General features: G+C 40.5%; 1 long non-coding RNA gene across 1 annotated transcript; it reads left to right on the forward strand.

Moving 5' to 3' along the window:
* The first annotated feature begins 8,743 nt into the window (after window positions 1-8,743).
* Window positions 8,744-20,368, forward strand: LOC134551547 (uncharacterized). The gene is made up of 2 exons (XR_010080583.1): window positions 8,744-17,738; window positions 18,600-20,368. It is a non-coding gene; the product is annotated as an uncharacterized LOC134551547 (long non-coding RNA).
* Window positions 20,369-20,434: the final 66 nt, after the last annotated feature.

Genomic DNA, 20,434 nt, shown 5'->3' on the forward strand with positions numbered 1-20,434 from the left:
GCCACGTGGTCCGGGGCGGGGCGGGGCCGACGCGGGGCGGGGCTGAGGGGGCGAGGGCGGGGCCGAGGCGGGGCGGGGCCGGGCCTGAGGGGGTCGGAGCGGAGCGGGGCTGAGGGGTCGGCGCCGGCCGGGCTGAGGGGTCGGCGGGTCCTGATGGATTGAGGTCCTCAGCGCTTTTCCCTGTACAACCGGTCTGGGGTCGTGCGGAAAAGCGGAGCCCGGCGTGTGTGCCCTGCCGCGATGCCCCCTCCAACGCCGCGTGCACTGCCGGCTCTGTTTGACCCATCTCCCAAGCTTGTTGCCATGCCCAGATGCAGAGGTGTCTGCAATGTAAGTGGTTTGTCTGCACATGTTCTTTGTCCTTGAGACTAACGTAAGCTGCTTATATTAAGCCTATGTCTGTCTCCTTGCTTTGCCAAACTGCTGTGAGGGTGTTAGAGGCAGGGCACAGTCAGATTCCAGGTTTATTGTTCATATATATAGGAATATATACTGCTCACCTGGAAATAAACTCCCACCAGCTTTCCAACTTCTGATAACCTCTCTCAGCGTGAGAAATCAGTATTTCACTTGTTTAGGTGAAAGTAGGTGCCAGCAGTAAAAATGCTTCTAGCTGTTCGCGCCACTGCTGGTATCATGCCGGCTACATTTTCTTCAAAGAAAGGTACGTGTTGATACAGTCAGGATCAGGACCTGTCTGGCACCACGTCTGTAAGATCACTGATTTCTAAATCAGCGAGACTGACGAAAAATACCTGCCAGCTTTTTGTTAGAACAATAAAAACTCTCAAGTGAACCAAACAACTTGTGCCCACTAAAAGAACAAAGCACCACGTGTCTAAATATGAGAAGGTCTGAGAAAAATTCCATGCATGGGGCAAAAATCTTATTAAATCACATGCTAGAAAATACTCAGCAAGCTGAAAGCCACATCTGTGGTCATTCCTGGTTGGTAACAGCAAGCTATGACTGACTACATTCCCTCCTGATTCTGCTGACAGTCCATTTCTGGAGGGAAACCTTCCTCCCACTTAGCATCCTGCTTTCCTCCTTCTCTGTAATTAACTTGCCTGAATGCTGCAGACCTCCCTTACTAGCACTTGGCATAGCATCCCGTAGTGCTCAGCAGCTAACCAAGGAGCTAGGGATAAAACAACCTGTACTATATTTGCCCATGCTGTGGACTGTTTTCTTACTGATTTCAGCCTAAAAACAGAGGAGAAATGCAGTTGGGTTTATAGACAGTATTATGCATTCCTCGGGGTTTTAACCATCTTGGTTATTGTAGTATACAAGAGCATCATGACCTTTACTTCCATATCTGCACAATACCAGAGATGAAGGAATTCTTATCACTGGAATTTAATCAATGAAGTTCATGCTGTCAGAGTTATGCTTGCATCTATTCAAGGCGGGCTATTTCTTGTAAATGGGATGTCTCTGCAAGCTGTTGTTGCTGTTGTCATGAGAGCTCATAAAACTGTCTGGCAGGCAGAGCTCAGCCTCTTTGAACTATTGCTTGCTGGAGCCTTCCCACCTTCTATTTCAGTCTCTTTTCTTGCACCTGCCCTAAGCCTGCTTTCCATTTCCTGCTATTAGGAATATTCCTGGTATGGAATACCATATACAGTGTTCACCTTAGCTGTATTTTACCCTGTTTTTCTGTAGACTGTGTTATATATGTTCATATTGCCTGCCTGGACATATAAGGATTCAGGTCTATGACCTCTGTGCTAAAATATTTTTAACTCATCGATCCATTTCTCATTTGGGTCCTTATGCACACTGCAATTTCAGGAAAGGCTAAGCCATCAAAGTCAGGCAACCCACAGACAGAAATGATTGAAAATTAAACCACAGTAGCTTTAAAAGACATGGAACTGTTAATTTAGATGTATCTGTTAGGAGAAATTGTTGCAAATGAGGTTTTTAAATATGAACAGTGTGAGACAACCCCAGCCTCTCCATGTCATTCATGATTTACAATATCATTGTTAAAATTATAGCAGTGGCTTGCTGTAAGCAGCACAGAAGTAAGAACAAGTTGAAGTTAAATAAGTAAGGTTCAGGTCACAGAGCTCTTAGAATGGAGATAGTACACCAGCTTGGTTTTCAGGTGAGAGGAACCAGTACTGAACTTGTTCCCAAAGTTCTGTGGTTAGCTGAAAACAACCAGTCAATTCTCCAGCAAACCTGGCTCATAATCTTATAGGTAATGAAAATGAGAAAGGAAAAGAAGTCTTGTAGGCTGATTTTTTTGTGTTGTTGTTAGTGGTCTTTTTTAGTATTCTAATACCATTAACTAGAATGTAGTCAAAATGTATGGTTAGATTATAGTATAAAGATCTTGCTCTGCAATAGTCATCCTTCTAGCAGCTAAAATAAACCTTCTTTCTTATGACTCAGAGACAAACTGTGTGTTGGGTAACGACTTAGGGGAGACATCTGGCAGGTTGGAAGTGAGGATGGCTACCATGTGCTTTCTTTTACTTTAGACCTTAAAGCGTAGAGGTCACCCCTTGACTGCAGCATATTGTCATTGTCCTTGAGGATTGTGTGGTCTCATGGACTAGACAGCTTGAAGCACACCAAAATAAGCTGACTAACTCCTTCTGCCACCTGGGATCTTGGTGTAGAAGACAGGTTATAAAACACTGAGTTGCAAACCTTGATGTGGAGGAGTGGGAAATGGAAGCTAATTGCATTTATATGCAGGTAATGTGTTTTCTGAGATGAGAGGATGAGAGGTTCACACTGTGTGACAAACACCCCCAGAGCATGTGCACTCATATCACTTCCCTGATCATTTAATTATAATCCTCACCCCATGTTCTGAGAAATAAATTGATCTTCATTTTTATCAGGATTGAGATATGTTTGGTTTGATCAATTTGAAATAATCTCTTGATGTCCCAATGAGTAAAATCTTACATATGCCTTAAATATTGTAAAATGCCATCTTCTCTTTAGAACAAAGAGCAGAGTGATAATCTGTCTGAGCTGCACAACAGTTCTCAGTACCTCTGCTCATACAGAATGATTGCTGATATCATCAGTAAGTATTTTATTGAAGTCCCTGCAAAAACATGAATAAAGCACTCATACAGTGCTTTATTCATGTTTTGCAGGGACTTCTATAAAATACTTACTGATGATCCCTGTACATATACCTTGCATTTTATCTACAAACTCAAGAGTCTAAGGGAAAATTGATTATGTGCCACAGCTTATTAAAAATAAAACCAACCCCAATGTCTATTGTAGTTCACTTAGTCTTCATTTGCACTAGGAAGATCAGGCTTTGAAATGCCCTTTGAATGATATTTATCAGAGTTTATTGAAGAGAAAACCCAACCAGATAACTTCTATTTCTTCATTTTTTATCTGTGATTCTTTTCTTAGACATTTATATGTTTCATTTGGTTTTCATTCCCAATGTGTACCATTTGTGATTATTAATAACACATTTATTGGTGTGTTGTGTGGAGGCCACAATCAAACCCAGGGTCTCTCTGTGCTGGATGGTTTGCCAAACACAGATTACAGTCCATGGTCTAGAGAATTTATCTGTTAGCTGGAAGATGTGATCATGGAAGGTACCTCCTGCACACCAGTGAGAAACCCAGATGTGTGTAATTTTCAGTGAGAGCTGCGTCATGCCACACGTTACGAAGGTACTTCTTGCTACCATGCCTACTACAGAAATAATGTCAGTTGCATTAGTTAGAAATTATGGTTCTGTCTTGCTGTTAATACCAAGGTTTTATTCATGACCATTTCAAGTGTGACTTTCTGCCATTAAATACAAAATCCTAAAGTCCATTTTATCTTGATTTTTTATTAGTGTATTTCAGTTCAATTTTACAGCACTCAGGGGAGATGTATAATGTAAAATGTATAATGTATAATGGCTAAAGAAAAGCTCAGAATATTTTAAACATTATCTGTTTATTGGTAACTGATTCACAATAACTGAATGCTCAAGGGCTGAAAATAGATTGAAGACTGAAGCTTATTTTTCTAAACAGGCTTCATTTTGATCAGTGGTATTGATGAGATTCTGTGAATATATAGATCTGGACCATAACTAGCTTTTTAATATTATTCTTTGTCTGTTGTCTTTCTTACTCTCTGAGCTTTCCTCAGGCCGTCTAAACCTACTTTAAAATTTTGTAGACAGTTATTTGCCATACTCATGTACACATTGTTCATTATACAGCAACTGAGAGACCCTCAAAGAACAGACTGCAGCTGACATGCAAGCCACAGCAATTGACTTTCTGTAACCAGTGATGGCAGAGCAAGACCTGTGCTTCCTTGTGTGAAATAGGTGCTGTGGAAGCACAGCAGGGACAGAAATGCTCTTTCTGCCCTGGTTTTGCTTGTCCCTTCAGTCACCAGATCTTCACACAGACTAAGAAAGCCCTGTGTTCTGGCAGGAGAGCTGAGGAAGGAGGGTGAGCGTAAAGGATTTTGCTTTCTGCTAGCAGAAGAGAAGGAGGCTGCCCAGGGGCATCTGTGGTGGGGGCTGCCATGTAACTGGGATCTGCTATGAGATCTCTGCCTGTTCTGTGATGAAGAGAATTCCGTCTCAGTATGTGCAGGGGAAAGCTGAAGGGCACAGAGCCACTGTGCTCTTCTGGGGAGTCTGGTGAATTAAGTGAGATAGTTGTACCCAGCAGGAAAAACGTGCAAACTGTTACTGTGAAGATGTTAAACAGGGCCTGGCCCAAGCATGTGGTAGAAGACATGTTCATCAGGGGTCTTCAAAGAAGCACAAGGGAAAGAAGGAGCATCAGATTCCAAGGTAAATGGGGAGGCCTGGAGGGAAGTGTCTGTCTGTGCAGCAACCTGGTACCTTAAGAAACGAAGGCAGGGTTGGTGGTGATTTATGGCAGGAGGTTTAACCTGACAGAATAAATGGCCTTTGAAGTCCCTGGGCTGACAATGCTGGGCAGCCCGTGGTCATTACATTTAGACAAACCTACACTGGGAGGTACAATGGAGATCTCAAATTTAAGCACACAAAATTAATTGGCATATGTGACCTTTATGTAGCTAACTTCTGCGTGTTCACAGGGAATATCTCTTGCTCTGTTCACAAAGGATTTCCTAAAAGAAATGTTACATTATTGCAAATCAAATTGCATTTGGATTAACCTTTAATTGGGTCCTTAAAAGGAGGTTGTAATGTGTACATAAGGGGGTTGGTTGTTGTTACTGATGCTACAGTGTCATTGAGGTCTTAGTGTGGGTATAATCACTCATTCTGTGGCTGCATTCCTTGGTAAATGCTCTTTGTAATTTCTCAGTACAGAGAAACATGCCAAAAACAACCAATTGATGATGGCAATTGCTTGCCTTGGCTGTGTAAACCTACACTGCTGGTCTTTTCCTACCATGCAGTACTTATCAAATGGAGCTTTTCCCCCCCATTCTGGGTGCAGTGTGCACAATGTAAGATGTTTGTGGAATGAGCAGTTACTCAATACACTGATCTCTCCTCACAGTTCAGTGTAACACTCTGCCTACTTTGCAGCACACTTCAGCTTAAATGCAGAGTTGCTCCCTTCCCAAAGCCCTTTCTGTGGCACTTGAGTCCTTCACAAACACTAATGAATTTTCAAGAAGCAGTTGCTATACCCACCCTGTAGATTACAATGTGAGGATTACGTTATCCTGTAGTTACGGATAATTACAGAACTATTCAGGTGGAGAATCTGCTTGGTGAAGGGCTCAATAGGGCACCCAGGCGCCTTTGGGCTCTGGGCAGCACTGCAGCCCCTGCTGTGTTCAGGACCCGTGTCCTGTTCTGTTCACTTGCAGCTGTGAGCTTGCCCTCCTGCAAACTGGGCTCCAGGATTTTGAGTCAGCACTCAGAACATGAAGAACAAACAGCTAACCACAACTTATGAGAAGTTCAAGTAATAACTGATTATCACACTGTTATTCTTTGGCAGAGGCAAGGTTGGATTCCCAGGAGAGCACTTAGCTAGGAGACAGTAATTTCTCTTCCTAAAATTTCCTGCTTCATGCCATCTGTGCCTTCCAAGTTCTGCAGCATGCTGACCAAAGATTAACATATGGACATTTTTTAAAAATGTGCATCCCTGATTTATACCCAGAATAGGTTCATCCTATAAATCATCTATCTATTTAGACCCTGCTATGACCCAGTTGGATCTGGCTGTAATAAAGTGCAGTTACTGATGTTAAAAATAGTTTTCCAGTGGAATTTAGATACAGCTTTGTTATTACATGGTTGAATTTGTAGCATTGACTGGAATTTGTATATATACTTAATGTATGGATCAAATAACAAACTGATTGGGAAATTCATGCTAGAAAGATGATAGTAGGTGATCAGTGGGAGATACAAGAGCTGATGGCATGCATATAGAGCCTGTTCATAGAATCATAGAATCACTAAAGTTGGAAAAGACCTTTAACATTTTTTAGTCCAACTATTAACTCAGCACAGCCAAGTTCACAATAAACCATGTTCATAAACACCACAACTGGACATCTTTTTAATCCCTCCAGGGATGGTGACTCCACCACTGCCCTGGGCAGCCTTTCCAATGCTGGATTATCATTTCAGCGAAGAAATTTACACACAGAATCTCACAGAGAGTCACTTAAGTTTGAAAAGAAGTTGAAGATGATATACTCGAACCTCTGACTGATCTCCTCTCTGTCAACTAGACCAGAGCACTAAGTGACAGATGCAGTCTTTCTTGAACACTTCCAGGAATGGTTACTCCATCACTTTCTGGGCAGTAGGGCATTCCAATGCTTAGCAACCCTCTCTGTGAATAAATGAAGAAATTTTTCCTGAAACATCCACACAGATCATCTAAGCCCAAGTCCTGGCCTTGCACAGAACAGCCCTGAGAATCATACTATGTGCCTGAGAGTGTTGTCCAAATGCTTCTTGAATTCTGACTGTCTTGGGGCTATGACCTCTTCCTTGGTTCTGTGTACTTAAGTTAAACTGGTAAGCCTCCTGAGAAGCTGCTTGATCAACAGTGGGCAAATCTTGTAATGTTATTACTGTCCTTGTTCTACTGTCTCAACAAAGAAACCTGGATGGTGAACCTGTTATCAAGCTAAGCAGTGTCTGGACCAGACTGAGGGAGTCTGGTTTCTGAAAGAGGTAGTGCTAGAAACATTGAAGCAATCAATCATTGTCAGTGAAAGAGAAATACTATAATATCTTCAGATGCTGGAAGTTTTTGGAGGATGAAGCAAGAGCAACAGACAGAGTAGGCAGTAGTCAGAGGGGGAGGCAACCTTGAAAGTAGTCAACATGGTGGAGATCTAAGCAACCTAAAGAGGGCTGAGCATGGTAATGGACTGCTCTCAGTCAGCAGTATTTTCTTAGTGTCAAATGTAAATATTCCTTACTGCAATTTAAGTTCACTACTTTTTGTTCTGTCAACTGCAGACATAGGAAACAGGTTATTCTCTTAGTCTTTTCAAATACTTCTGTTGTTCAAGTCTGAAAGACACCTTCTTCCCTCCTCCTGTATTTAGACTAAATAATTCAAACCTCTTCAGCTTTTCCCTGCAGATATGTTGTGATTCTTGGTTGTTCTCCTTACACTTCTTTGTTGTCTTTGTGATTAGTTTGTAACTTTCTTGAAGTCCAGGTCCCAAACTAGCTGCAGTACAGGTTATACCATTAGCATGTGCTGTAGGGGACTCCTTCAAATGCTTTATGATGATGCTTTTGTGTATATCTCCCTATATTTTACCTTCTTGTATTTTATGTGATCAGTCATGCTGGGTGCAGAATATTCTGTCCTTTGTTATTTGTCTAAATTTTTCCTTGTTCATGTTGCATTGCCTGTGACTGAGACAAGCTGGCTTCATTGCACACACCTCCTGTTCTTTCTCCACTTTGCATTAGTGCAACTGTGCCATTCATGTTTTTCTAAGGATGGACGAATTTTCTGAGACTTCTTTTCCACTTGGTCATATTTTCCTTAGGACCTGTGAGTTCACTGGTTTTCATAGAAAGCAGACTTAATTTTGCTGTTCTTCTCCATCCCCTTCACAAAAGTGAGGAGCACTTACTTTCTAGTCTCAGCTACCTTTTCTTTGCATTCTCAACCAGTTTCTCTCTACTGCTTGCAGTCAAATGGAAAGTGAGCTCTCTTCTACCTGTATTCAAAATAAACACATCACTAAACATCTTCTAAAAGTTTTCTGGACAATGTGTTCTCTATATTTTCTTTTTCTTAATAAATATGCAGATGCTGAATCTCCATGGCTTATAAATTTATACCTTTGACTGATTCTGCTAGCTGCTCTCAAAAAGCCTTGTCTGCTTGTCCTCTGCCCTGTGACACCACCCTTGTGCATTTACTTCTTTGACATCATGCATATGTTAGTATTACAGTAACATGGATTATTCCTCTCTCTGTTGTGCGACTTCAGTAGTAACTGGTTTATTTTATTTATGATTCCCAGCATTTCTTGTTTATTTCCTATGTTTCTTGCATTAATAAACAAAAATCTGAGATATTCAGGGAATTGACTCACTGTCCTTTACAGCCCTCTTATGACCCTTATGAATACAAAGCAAAGATATTGATCCTCATTTCTTGACAAGCTGGACTGAACACCTATGAAATAATTTGTAGAACAGTGTTTCAGGAACCCAAGCTCTTCTGCTGCTACAATTTATGCAGACAAATGCTCATTTTTGATATATCTTTCTCACTGTCTTGCCCTTAAATCACAACTGGGAGAATAAAAAGCAGTTCAAGGTGACTCCTCTGCTGCCTCACCCTCTCTCTTTGCACCTTGCAGCTATTACATGTTCCTTTAGTCTTTGTTCTAGAAGTATGGATGAAGAGCATGAGGAAATAATCCTTAAACTGGTGGGGCTTCCTCATCTCATGAAGACACAAGTCCTGGAAAGAAAGAAGCTATGAAGCATTGACTGAAGATACTTTGCCTTTTCAGACTGAGATGTGTGTAAGACAACAGTGTTGGCTGTTCCACATGTGGGACTGACCTGTTTTGCCTCCTGACAGCAGTAGTGCTGATGGTGCCAGGGGGATTTGCAATTGCACACCAAGCCACAAAGTATTTCAGAGATAAATGAAATGTTATTGACAGGTTTTAGTGAAGAAGTAACAGTTAATGAAAACCTATGACTCCTACCATGAGATCTGAGATAACGTTAGGAGTGTTAGCAGTGTCTTGTTATGAGAGAAAAAGTAACAAAACACTGCTAAAAATCACACAAATACTGACACTAAGATTCTGATGAGTCTTTTAAATTAGAATTTAAGATGAGTAGGTCCTGTATCAACATAATGGGATCCTATTATATTCATGGGATAACTGCTGGAGATGAGGGACTCTATCCCTGGATCATTGCAACCAAGGATTAGAATTGCACAATATATGTGCAATGGGAAGTACTCATATATCCCATGAAAAGCCTCGAGCTAACAGCCAGGTTACAGCAATTGCCTGAATGAGACGATTGCTTTGGAAGCCCCTTGTAAACAGAAGTAGGTTTAAGCTGTGTCAGATGTAGTTCTATGTTGACTGATGATTCAAGGGTTTTTGTATGCAGAGTGGAGGTGCAGATCCCAACAGATAAAGTGAGCCCTGAATGTGGTAAACTGAAATTGATAGCACATCACAGTGATTTAAATTAATAATGTGCTGAAAGTCTGGTTTTGCTTACGTTTCAAGATTTTGACTCTGCCTTCCTTTTTACCTTTGAAGTTAACATTCACTGCAGAGTGATCTTTGTTTTCTCCCAAGCGCTTTCATCCTCTGCCTCAGGCCATCCCATGTACATGGGAGGAGATTTGTGTGAAAGGTTTTTTCAAATCCCTCCTTAAAATTAATTTCTGCTATGAATCTTATAAGCAATGATAAGCTGCTACTGTTTGCTGTGCTGCATGTGGTGTTCACATTACTCACCACTTTCAAAATAAAGGAGCCTAATGTGCCAGAAGGTATTACCTTGGTAAGACCAGTTCTGCTTCTGTAGACCTTTGCAGCTGTCTGAGGATGTCAAAGCATAATCTGGCTGTGAAAATGGTATTTTAGGGTAAAGATAAGCCTCTGAGGCTTTGTTGGGACAGTGAGCCCACCAATTCCTTTCATGATATTGGAAGAAAAAATGAATTAATGTCAGATCTTGGTAATTTTTCCCCTTGGTGCCTGATTCTCCTCCTACTTCACTTTCTAAAGAGTTGCTTTATTTGACATGTTTAGATTCTAGTGTAGTTCCTACAGCAGCTTGTATGTTGCTGTACGGATAGACCCAGCCTTGTGGCATAACATCTACTGGCAATCCCTACCCTGCTGAATTACACCTGTGCTCTGGAGAGACCAGTCCAGCGTTAGGCACAGTGAGCAAGTCCTTTATTAGAGCCATGGAACTAATGCAACCAAGCTGTTACATCACTGCTTGGGGATATTAACCTAATTCCAAGGGTAGCACACATATTTAGCAAGCTGTTGGGCATTTCTTTGCTGCACACCAGATGTACCCTTAGATTCCTACAGGCAGTATTTACATTCAGTCCGTAATTCTCTGCAAGCAAACTTTGAGGGTTTAATGAGTGCTGCAGGCAGAAGACAAAAATGTCAAAGACCACCAACTGAAATGGATGGCCTGGCTCTGGACTAGACCCAGGATTACAGCATCCTCCAGAGTTTAACATGGCAATTACTTGGTGATGCCTACCCATAGCAGCAGAAAAAGCCAAAGATTATGTATTCTTGAGACCTCATGAAAAAAGATACAATGGTGATTTTAAAAGTAGGTGATTTGATGATGATTTTAAAAGTAGGCACATTAAATTTATGCAAATTGGATGAATGGGGGTACTGATTGGCTTGTTTTTGCAAGCCTCCAGCTGATAACAATCAACTATTGGGTTAAATTTTTTTATTGTTATGTCCAAAATCCAGTGTGTTGAACAATCATACCATGGGTTGTCTCATCCCTCTGTCTGGGTTGGCCCAGTGCCACTGTCCTCAGCTGTACAGTGCCAGTTTATACCAGTTGGGACTCCTGACTATGATTTGCTTATTCATCAGGTTCCGAGGGGAAAATATAAATAATACTTAACTTTCTTACTGCTCTTTACAAAAAAAAACCCCAACAACAACCACAAAAACCCCCCAAACAAACAAAAAACCCACAAAAAACCCCAACAAAAAAAAACCCAAACAAATGAAACACCACCAAAACAAAACACAACCAAAAAACCCCTCAAAAACAAACAAACAAAAAATTCCCCCCAAAGAGTCTTCATCTACATTTAAACAGAAGAGAAAAACTAAATACTGTTCAAGGTAAAGTACTGAGATTTTGGTGTCTCAAGGAAAAGGGCAAAAATCTGATATTGTCCCACTAAAATTGATACAAACACTATCACTGGTGGATGTAGGAGAAATCTTCAAAGTGTCATAAAGGCCCTTTAAGAAAGTCAAATAGCTTTCAGAGGAATTCAGCATTTCATTGCTTCTACCAGTGTTAGCAATATATTGATTAGTTTTGCTTGCAAATAAGGGCAGCAGCCAGTTTGGGTCTTCACCACCTACAGAAATATCTGCTGTAAGAACTTGCAGAATGCCCAGCTTTTCTCAAAGCAGTTGCTTTGTAGGGAATGTGAAATGGAATCAGAGGCAGCATCCTCCTTATTGTGCCTGTGCTTCCCGGGAAGCGCCTTTCACTGTCTGGTGAGTCAGGCTGCCTGTCAGCCCCCAGCACACCCAGGAGCAGCCAGTCACACAGCACTGTACCCTTCAGAGGCTCGGACTTCCAGCTGGGACTTTGCTGCATTTAGCTGTGCCAGAACTATGGGAGAAATCTTAACCTAGTCATGTTAAGTAATCCCTGTATCCCATCTCTTACACCACTGAGTATTGTTTGAACTTACAGAACAAAAATGTTGTGTACTGCACACAGCAGCCAAAAGCACAACAGACAATATCTTTTGTTCCAGGTTTCAAGCAATTTTGAGTTGTTTTTCGTGCTATTTAACAAGTGGATAAAAATCTTATCCCGTGGGAGAACAAAACAGGAGCAAAGTCGTTGTACACCCAACCAGCTGTAGATAACTGAGCCTGCTTGGTGTTGCATAAGGAATTAGTGCCATCTACAGTGTGAAACGGGTCTTGAAGATGGAAAGCTGTCAGAAGTTTAAACTACACTCAAAGCAAAACAGCATGGACAAAAAATTACCTTACAATTTAAAACTAAATAAAGACATCATAAAAAGCCAGAAGAAATTAAATTAAAAGCTTGGCATGTATTAAAATAGCAATAGAAAATGTAACATATTTTAATAAATGTTTTGCTTTTGAATATGCTTGATTCCAGCATAGATTCATGTATTCATATGTTACAGAATTTTTTTTCTCATCTAGTTTATTTTTGCTATTGTTGATCTGAGCTTGAAGTAAATGACAAAATGCCACCTGGTGCCCTTCTTAATAAGCTTTATGTAATAGCATGTCAAACCTACTCTGGGTCCTCTGGTGTCATTGGTATTACTTACCTTCACTTCAGGAGGAGATGATCTGAACTCAGTTAAGTAAATTCCATATTGTGTAGTTTTCCTTGTTAATGCAGTTAATCAAAACCTAAGAGCATGTTGCCCTCTTGAAGTGCTGTGCCCTTGACCAAGGCACATGACCATTTGATTGGGCTTTTGCCTATTTACATAGGAAGTTTTTTCCATTATCTCTTATGAGCTGTGTTCAGGCAGTAAACCAAAAGGGGGCATTTTATAATGGTAAACTGAATGATTCACTTCTTCCTCCTCTTGTACAGACTCACAGCAAGAGGCCTGAGCCTGATTGCTCTTCAGCCTTTACATGCCATTGATACCATTTGGGGTGGAAAATGAGTTTCTGACAACTAGGTGTGGAGTTATCCTAAACTCTTACACAAGCTGGCAATCAGGTTCTGAAAGCAAGAGCAGCATACCAATTTCTGCAGCACCTCAGTTCCTAAGTGGAACCTCTAACAATGATCTCTGAGAGACACCAATAGAGATTGACTTCTCCATTTGCCACTACTGATATTTCTAAAATTAAATGGATTTGAGAATAGGAACTGAAGATGCAGGCTGTGATCTCCAGGTCCCTCACAACTTTCCTCACTGCTCTCCTCTCTCCCCTTTCCTCTTTGCTTGCATTTCTCCTCAGTATTTATAAGCCTTTGCACTTAGATCCATTGTTTTCTTATGTCAGTGATATTATCTCTACTGTACTTAGGGTAATACATAATACTTAGGTAAATTCAAGAACATACTTTCTCCTTTTTATACGTATTATGCATAGCAGACTTATTAATTGTTGAAGCAATACTTCCAGTAATATAATGTACCAGCCATTCTTTCCAGGAGATTCTTAAGTGTTTAGAAATACCCATTCTCATTGAGTAGTATGGATACTGATAGATCCATGCAGAGAGCCCACACCGATTGTGAAAAACTTGTTTGATTTTCTGAGCCTGGGAGCAGTGAGGCATTGATTCCTGCCATCAAATTTCACTACTTAACCAAGTTGTCTTTGTTAGGAGCATAAGCTCTCTTAAACTCAGTAGAGGAAGAAAGGAATATGCATTGTAGATTCAGATTTTAGGTGCGCACTGGTAGAAAGGGAAGCTCTATATTGTTGAAGAAATCAAAAATGATAGAATTTATGATGTCCATGCTGCTAACTTAGACACCTCGATAAAGTCTGGGGGATGAATTCACTGGAGACAGGAGCTGAAAGGAAGGGCACTATTAATGTTTTTTTTTCCTTTAGAATCAAAACAGCTGTAGAACTATGAACAAGAGGTCTGTTATGTCTGTGTTCAAGGACACAAGAATTAATCAGCTGTTTTTCTTAGAAGGATAATGGTAAAGAAATACCTGCTTTCAATTTTTCTTCTGCTCAGGAACAACCTGTAAAATATCAAATACTCAGTAAATGCTCAAGGCAAAATGCTCTCTATAATTATAAATGGTTTGTTTATAAAATGTAAATGGTCTGTTTATTCAAAACACAGTGATGACTCCAGTGTTATTAAGCCTGCTTGGGCAGTGCTCTTGAGCAATATGTATTCCGATTATTAACACGCAGCATCTGATCCCAGCATTTGGTTCTTCTCTCTGATACATTCCAGAAACTCAGGAAAAACTTTACTCAAGGGAATGAACTTTTCCTGCCTGGAACGGGAGCGGGACTGAGCTCCCCGTCCCCAGAGGGCGATGTGCGCCCTGGGGAGATGGAAATGCGCAGGTCGCGGCTCGGGGACACGCAGGGTACCCTGCCTGGGGTCCCCTCACCTTGGCCAAGTCCCATTAAAAATCCCTTCTCCCCACTTCCAGCCTTTTTTCCAAAGGTGCTTCCCGCACAGCTGAAACAACTGTTCCATTAAGGTTCAGAAGGAAAGGGTCATGAATTTATGTTATAACACATCTAGATTGTGTCTATGGCAAAGCGTGTTGTTCTCTAGCTAAAGAAGCAGCTCACAGCAGAATTGCCACCAAATCCTCTGTGCTCTACTATAATTATCATTGGATTGCTATTTATGGAAAATTATTACTGATATCAGGCACATTTATAAATGTCAAATGTATTTCATTTCATTGAAAGCAGATTTTAAAAATGTCCAAGTAGTAGAAAGATGATTTATTTTCTTCCAAATATGAAACTTATACAGGGTGAGTTAAAATGTTAGAAATTTCTCATTAAAAGAAAATAAGCCCCAGCCTTCAAAAAACTTACTACACGTAATTACAGGTACCTCATTTTCAAATTAAATTCTTACATTTCAACATAGTTCTACAGGTTAAATACCACCATCAGTACAATTGTCCTAAATTCATATTGCTGTAAGACTCGTGTTTTGAATTCTTCTGTATCTTGATACGTCTTTAATCTTTTATGACAGTGATTGTTCAGAAACTCATTCATTCCTACTGAAATGTTTTCTTCTGTGAAAATGCCAAGGCAATCACAAATAGTTTTTCAAATATAATATCAACAGATTTATTTATGGGGGTATTATTATAGACAGACCAGGGGAAAATCCCCACAAAAACCCCAGTGGTTAAAAATTTTCTCTCCAATGATGTCATTGGAGCAACTTTGCTGGGACTGTGGATCTGAAGATTAGTGATAATGAGTGATAATTTTCAGCGAACTTTTAACCTGTGTTTAATGCTGTATGTTCCAGTCTCTTTAAAACAAGGATTTAATTTCTATGTCCAGGGTGGGTTAACAATTCTCTGTGCAGCAGGCTTGGTTTCCTCAAAAAAATCTTCCCCAGGCTGTGTTTTACAGTCTCTGAACTTCTTATCCCCCTTCCCCCTTATGAAAAGGCTGCCAGCCGGTCTGAGGAATGCTGTTATGTTTGTTAGCAACACTTTGTTATCTGGGTGAGAAAGCTCTTCTGTAACAGACAGAAAACAACCCAAAGTGAACACAAATACATGAATTTTCTCACACTGAGAGAAATATCTCCCAGGTGCAAGGTTAGTCTGAGCCGAAACAATTCTAGAAACAACTTATTTTCCTCTCTCCCTGCCAATCTTCCATTGTTAACTCTTTCATCCCCACAGAAGATTTGATTAAAAAAATAAGATTGTATCTCATTTTCTTGTGAATGTTCAGAAAGCTGAAAAATAAGAGCTGAATGTGGCAAGATTAATGAGAGGCACTGTTGCTATTGTAGGACAGTGTATTATTTCATTTTAATACAGGAATTAATGCTAAAATAATCTGAGCAGGAGACAGAAAGGAGAATCTCAGTATAAATTTATGAAGTTTCCAGTCCTCACAACTGCAGGGAAAAAGAAAGTCAATGTAGAGAGCATGAAACACAAAAGCAAATACCTGAAAACAAGTAGCAGAACTCAAACCCTCTTATTTTAAAATATAATGTATCATGTATCTAGGACAATCTCTTGCTGTTAGAGAGGCTGTCTCAGGCAGTTGGGTTGCTTAGGGTTATCCACCATGTGCTTAGCTGCTATTGCCTCAGCTGATGAATATAAATCAGTCTTTTGCTTTCTAGTTACTTTAGACACATCTTTCAGACACATTTATTTCTGGATAAATTCTGTATTTGTTACAGACAGGTAGGATATTTAGTGTTTGGGGAGATTTTATAGGAAAAAATAACTTGTCTCATCCTCCATAAAATCGAGCAATTAAATTTACTGAGATAAGAAAATAACACACCAGATATGTCTATTTAATCACTGATGCACCACTGTTTGTTTGTGTAGACTTCTAACTCTTTGTTCTTCATGCCTTGCTAACATGTTCTGGACATTGTCACAAGCCCTTGTGCTGAGGCTGTCCCCACCATCAATGTGTTGCAGGCTGTCTTGGAAGTGAGCTTCAAGGGTGTACTCTGACGGGAAGCCCAGAGAAGGATGCTATGGTTATCTGATTCAGGATTTGATAGTTAAAAGCAAGAGAAAGCACAGCAAAAATGAATAAAATGCATTTAGAAATGAGTAGGGAATCTAAGAAATCGCCTGTTTACTGCAGCTGACTAAAAATCTTCATGTCTGCATACAACGGGCATAGAATTCATCTATCAAAAATGTCCATACTGGAAATAGCTCAGCCCACAGCTGAGGGGAGGATTATTTACTTCCCTGCCCCTCCACCTCTGGGTGCACAAGTAGCACATTTCAAACAGATATGCACAGACTGTCAGATGTCTGATTGCTGTGGCTGAAAGCTGACTCGCTATAAATCAGCCTCAGTTTGCAAGATGAGCTGCTTAATCAGGACGGTGCTGGTTCCTGGGCTAACAGCTCCTAAGCCTGGGCTTAGTGCCAGGGCTCTAAGCTCTCCGGTTCTGCATGCAGAGGAGTAGACATGTCCATCTCTGTGCCTGCCCAGCTACTTGTGTGCTTAAATAATCTACCAGAAATGCTGGTAACATTTTTCTGCCTTTATCTGTTACCCTATCACACATTATGTTTGATCTTGAACCCAGGCAGGTGACTTTACATTTCCCTGCTGTGGAAGGCTGCTTTCTCAGCAGGGAAGCCTCACTGTACACAAGGATTAATGATGGTTTGGGTGGGATGTGCAGGAAGGAGATATTCTCTGCAGTGGAGCAGGGAAGCATTTTATTCAATTTGGTCATTTATGGGTCAGTTTCTTGAGTGAAAGTAGTAAGTGAACTGCAAACAGGAACTTCACAGAGTGTGTAATTGGGGTGCAAGCAATTTGTTTGGACATATACATAGAGGGGGAAAGACTTTTAAGGCTCTTGTAGATGGGAGGACAGACAGCTTGCTCACAGCATCAGCAGCAGAGACAGACTCCTCCCACCCCCTGGGCTCAGCAGTATAACCCATTGTGGCCGTGGGAGGTGGCTGCAACCTCGCCAGGTGCTCCTCTCTCGGCCAACAGGCACAAACACACACTCCTGCTGCTGCTGACCAAGGACAGATGTTGGTGCTTCTAGCACCAGCTTAAAAACTGCTTGACTGTCAAGCAGTCTTCACTGAAGAGAATTCAGGCTTTGAGCAATAGAAAATAACAAAGGACTGAGAATTCCTGGCAGCAGTAGTCACTCGTTAGTCAAGATATCCCAGCTGTGCTCTCTCCGGGCGAAAATAATGGGCGCTGTAATGCATTGTGGATCCCGCCTCTGGGGCTGCAGATCTGCCGGCTGGAGCAGGCGCTGGATTCACAGCTCCCCACCTGAGGACAAAGTGGGACTGCTGGTAAGTTCTGTCTTTGAGCCGCCCTTTTTTTTTTTTTTTTTTCCCCTTATGCAAGTCCATCTTCTTGGAAGAGTTTTCTCTTGCTGTTCTTTTGCATATAGAAAATATTTGTTTTCTTCATTCCAACTAGAAGCCAGCTCTTCCCAGGAACTCCCTCCAGTCCTCAAAGAAGTTTGTCTCCTCTCGCTTCCTAGAAGGGAAATTTGTGCCTCAGAGGAAGAAAATGCTGTCATAGCATTCTACTGAGACATAAAATCCATTTCTGTGGGGTGCCTTTTATAATTTTTGATTACAGTCCCCAGCACAAGTATTCCAGCATGTGATTATAGAAGATCAACTAAACTTATTTAACTAAATAATTTAACTAAAAATTAAGCAGCAGCTCTCTGACTTATTGTATCAACTCCCAGTGTTAGTAAATACCCAAAGCTCTTTAATCTGAATAGTGGTAAGCTGTGCTACTGTAACTATTAAGCAAAAAAAGTTTTTTCTATAAAGATTTTATTTATGAAAAGCTCAAGAAATAGGCACATCATGTACTGAATCTGTAGGAAAATAAGACATTTGCCTAATATCTTTTAATGTGCCTTTTATTGTTTTAAATGTGTCTTGTATAAGCATGTTGGTGCATGGAGTGGACTAAGATACTTCTGTTTCTGACTGCCATAGATTGCTAGTGCTTTTAGTTCAAACATGTAAAATAATCCTCTGTGGATTATTTTCCCTTTAGAATCTGTCACATCTCTGGAATTATAGCTGCAGAAGTTCAATAATACCACATAATTTTCTTGGCAATAGACATCTTAGTCAGGGAGCATTTCAATTTGTTTAGCTTTATTTAACCTTATTTCTTTAATTTAGGAGACAATCATTGGATTCTCAGCAGTTTCACTGGCAGTTCTTGGACCAGCTGGATGGGTCCTGTGTCACCTTTCAAGCTACAAAAACAAATAGGAAACATCCTTTCAAAATGAAGATCTAAAGGCTACAATAAACTATAATACTCCAAACTTGGACTCTCTTGGAAGTCCCCGTTCCCACACTGTCACCCACCCCTTGGGTCAGGTCCCAGAAAGCCTTTGCAGATATTGTAGAGCTGGGCCCAGATATCAAATGGTGTAATGATATAAAATAGTGGCAGGTCTACTCTGCCATCACCTGCTGCACTGGGCAAGTCTGGATCCCTCATCAGGTGAGAAATGGAAGACTGATGAAGTGGACTGTAAACACGCTCAGGTGACCTGCAGTTTGGCTGTTGAAAAACACATATATCACACTAATTGTTGTTTGACCTTGTGTTTTAGACAAGTAGAACATCTGTGGCTAGGAAACACAGGTCTGTGGTACACTTAGAGGCACCCTATCAAACATGCTTGAGAATTCTGCCCTCCTGTGGGCAAGATTAAAGCACAGTGGTGAATTCTACTTGTGTGAATCCTTGAAGTACAGGAAAAAACAGCAGGTTTGCTGATCCTCCATCATGGACCAAGCTTTGCACTGACTGTGTTCCCACTTGTGTGCCTCTACTGTCTGCTGCTTTGGTGATCCCTGGTTGGTAAGGTAACAAAAATGAGTTTACTCTTTGCCTTTCATCCATGGTTTTGTCATTGTTCCTGCCTCTTCCAGGTACCATCAAAAGTTTAAAGTAAATAAATGGAAAAAAAAACCAGAAAAAATATTTTATAGACATCTCAGACTAAACCTCTGAGAATTTAGGACAGTTTTCCTGAGAATTTCTCTTTAATCTTTTGTTCCTTTGGTGTGTTCCTCTTCCACCAGGATATGTTTTTCTGCAGGTGATGATTTTCAGGTATTTCAATTTATTTTCAGTTTTTAGATTAAGATTTTTGACCTTTGAGAGATTTTCCCATGATTGCAATTACTAGGATAAATACAAAAATTGAGAAAAGTACACTAGATAACATTTGTTTTGCCATGTTACATGTGTAATAAAAGAATGTCTTCTACTGATTTCATGTCTGTCTTGCAAGAAAATACAGAATATGAACCTTTTGTGATGCTTAAGGATTAGTTGTCATGCTTAAGTATTAGCAGAATATAATTTGAAATTCCATTAAGTCATTTGTACTAATATCAAAACAGATTCTGCAAGTAGGGCTGTGAATGTATGAAGGTGTATATTCTTGCTGTACTTCTAAAGTATGATTTTCCAATAAATTGTCTGCATTCTCTTCACCCTTGTAACCATGACTGAAGTTTTCAGAGTGAGAATGGAAACATTCATCCTGAGTGTTTAAAGAAAGTCACACTAGTTTATTTTTTCCCAAGAAATGATAGCTTTGTCACTGAGTTGAACAGTCTGATGTGAAAGCCCAGTTGTGTATGTGGAAAGTTTCTCACAGGTTTGAATGAGTGTTGGATATGTGCCTGCATTCCTGGTATCCAGAGAAAAAGCAATGCCAGTAACTGAAAGGCACTTGGACAAGCAATCTGAACCTTTGCTCCTGCATGCTGTGAGTGTATCCTTTGGAATCATAAGGCTATTTTGCAGAATCTTTTGTAAAAATCAGCTTTGAACTTTCCAGTGTATCTGCTTGTCCTGTATCTGATTTCATCATCCTTCTCTCACCTACTAATGCTGAAATAAATCAGTAAGATATTACATTTCAGTTGTTGTATTCGTCCTCCTAAATGATGGCAATGAGTAATAAGATTGCCTGGTTATGATATGTACT

Source organism: Prinia subflava, chromosome 5 (genome assembly GCF_021018805.1).
Source record: "Prinia subflava isolate CZ2003 ecotype Zambia chromosome 5, Cam_Psub_1.2, whole genome shotgun sequence".
Classification (NCBI taxonomy): domain Eukaryota; kingdom Metazoa; phylum Chordata; class Aves; order Passeriformes; family Cisticolidae; genus Prinia; species Prinia subflava.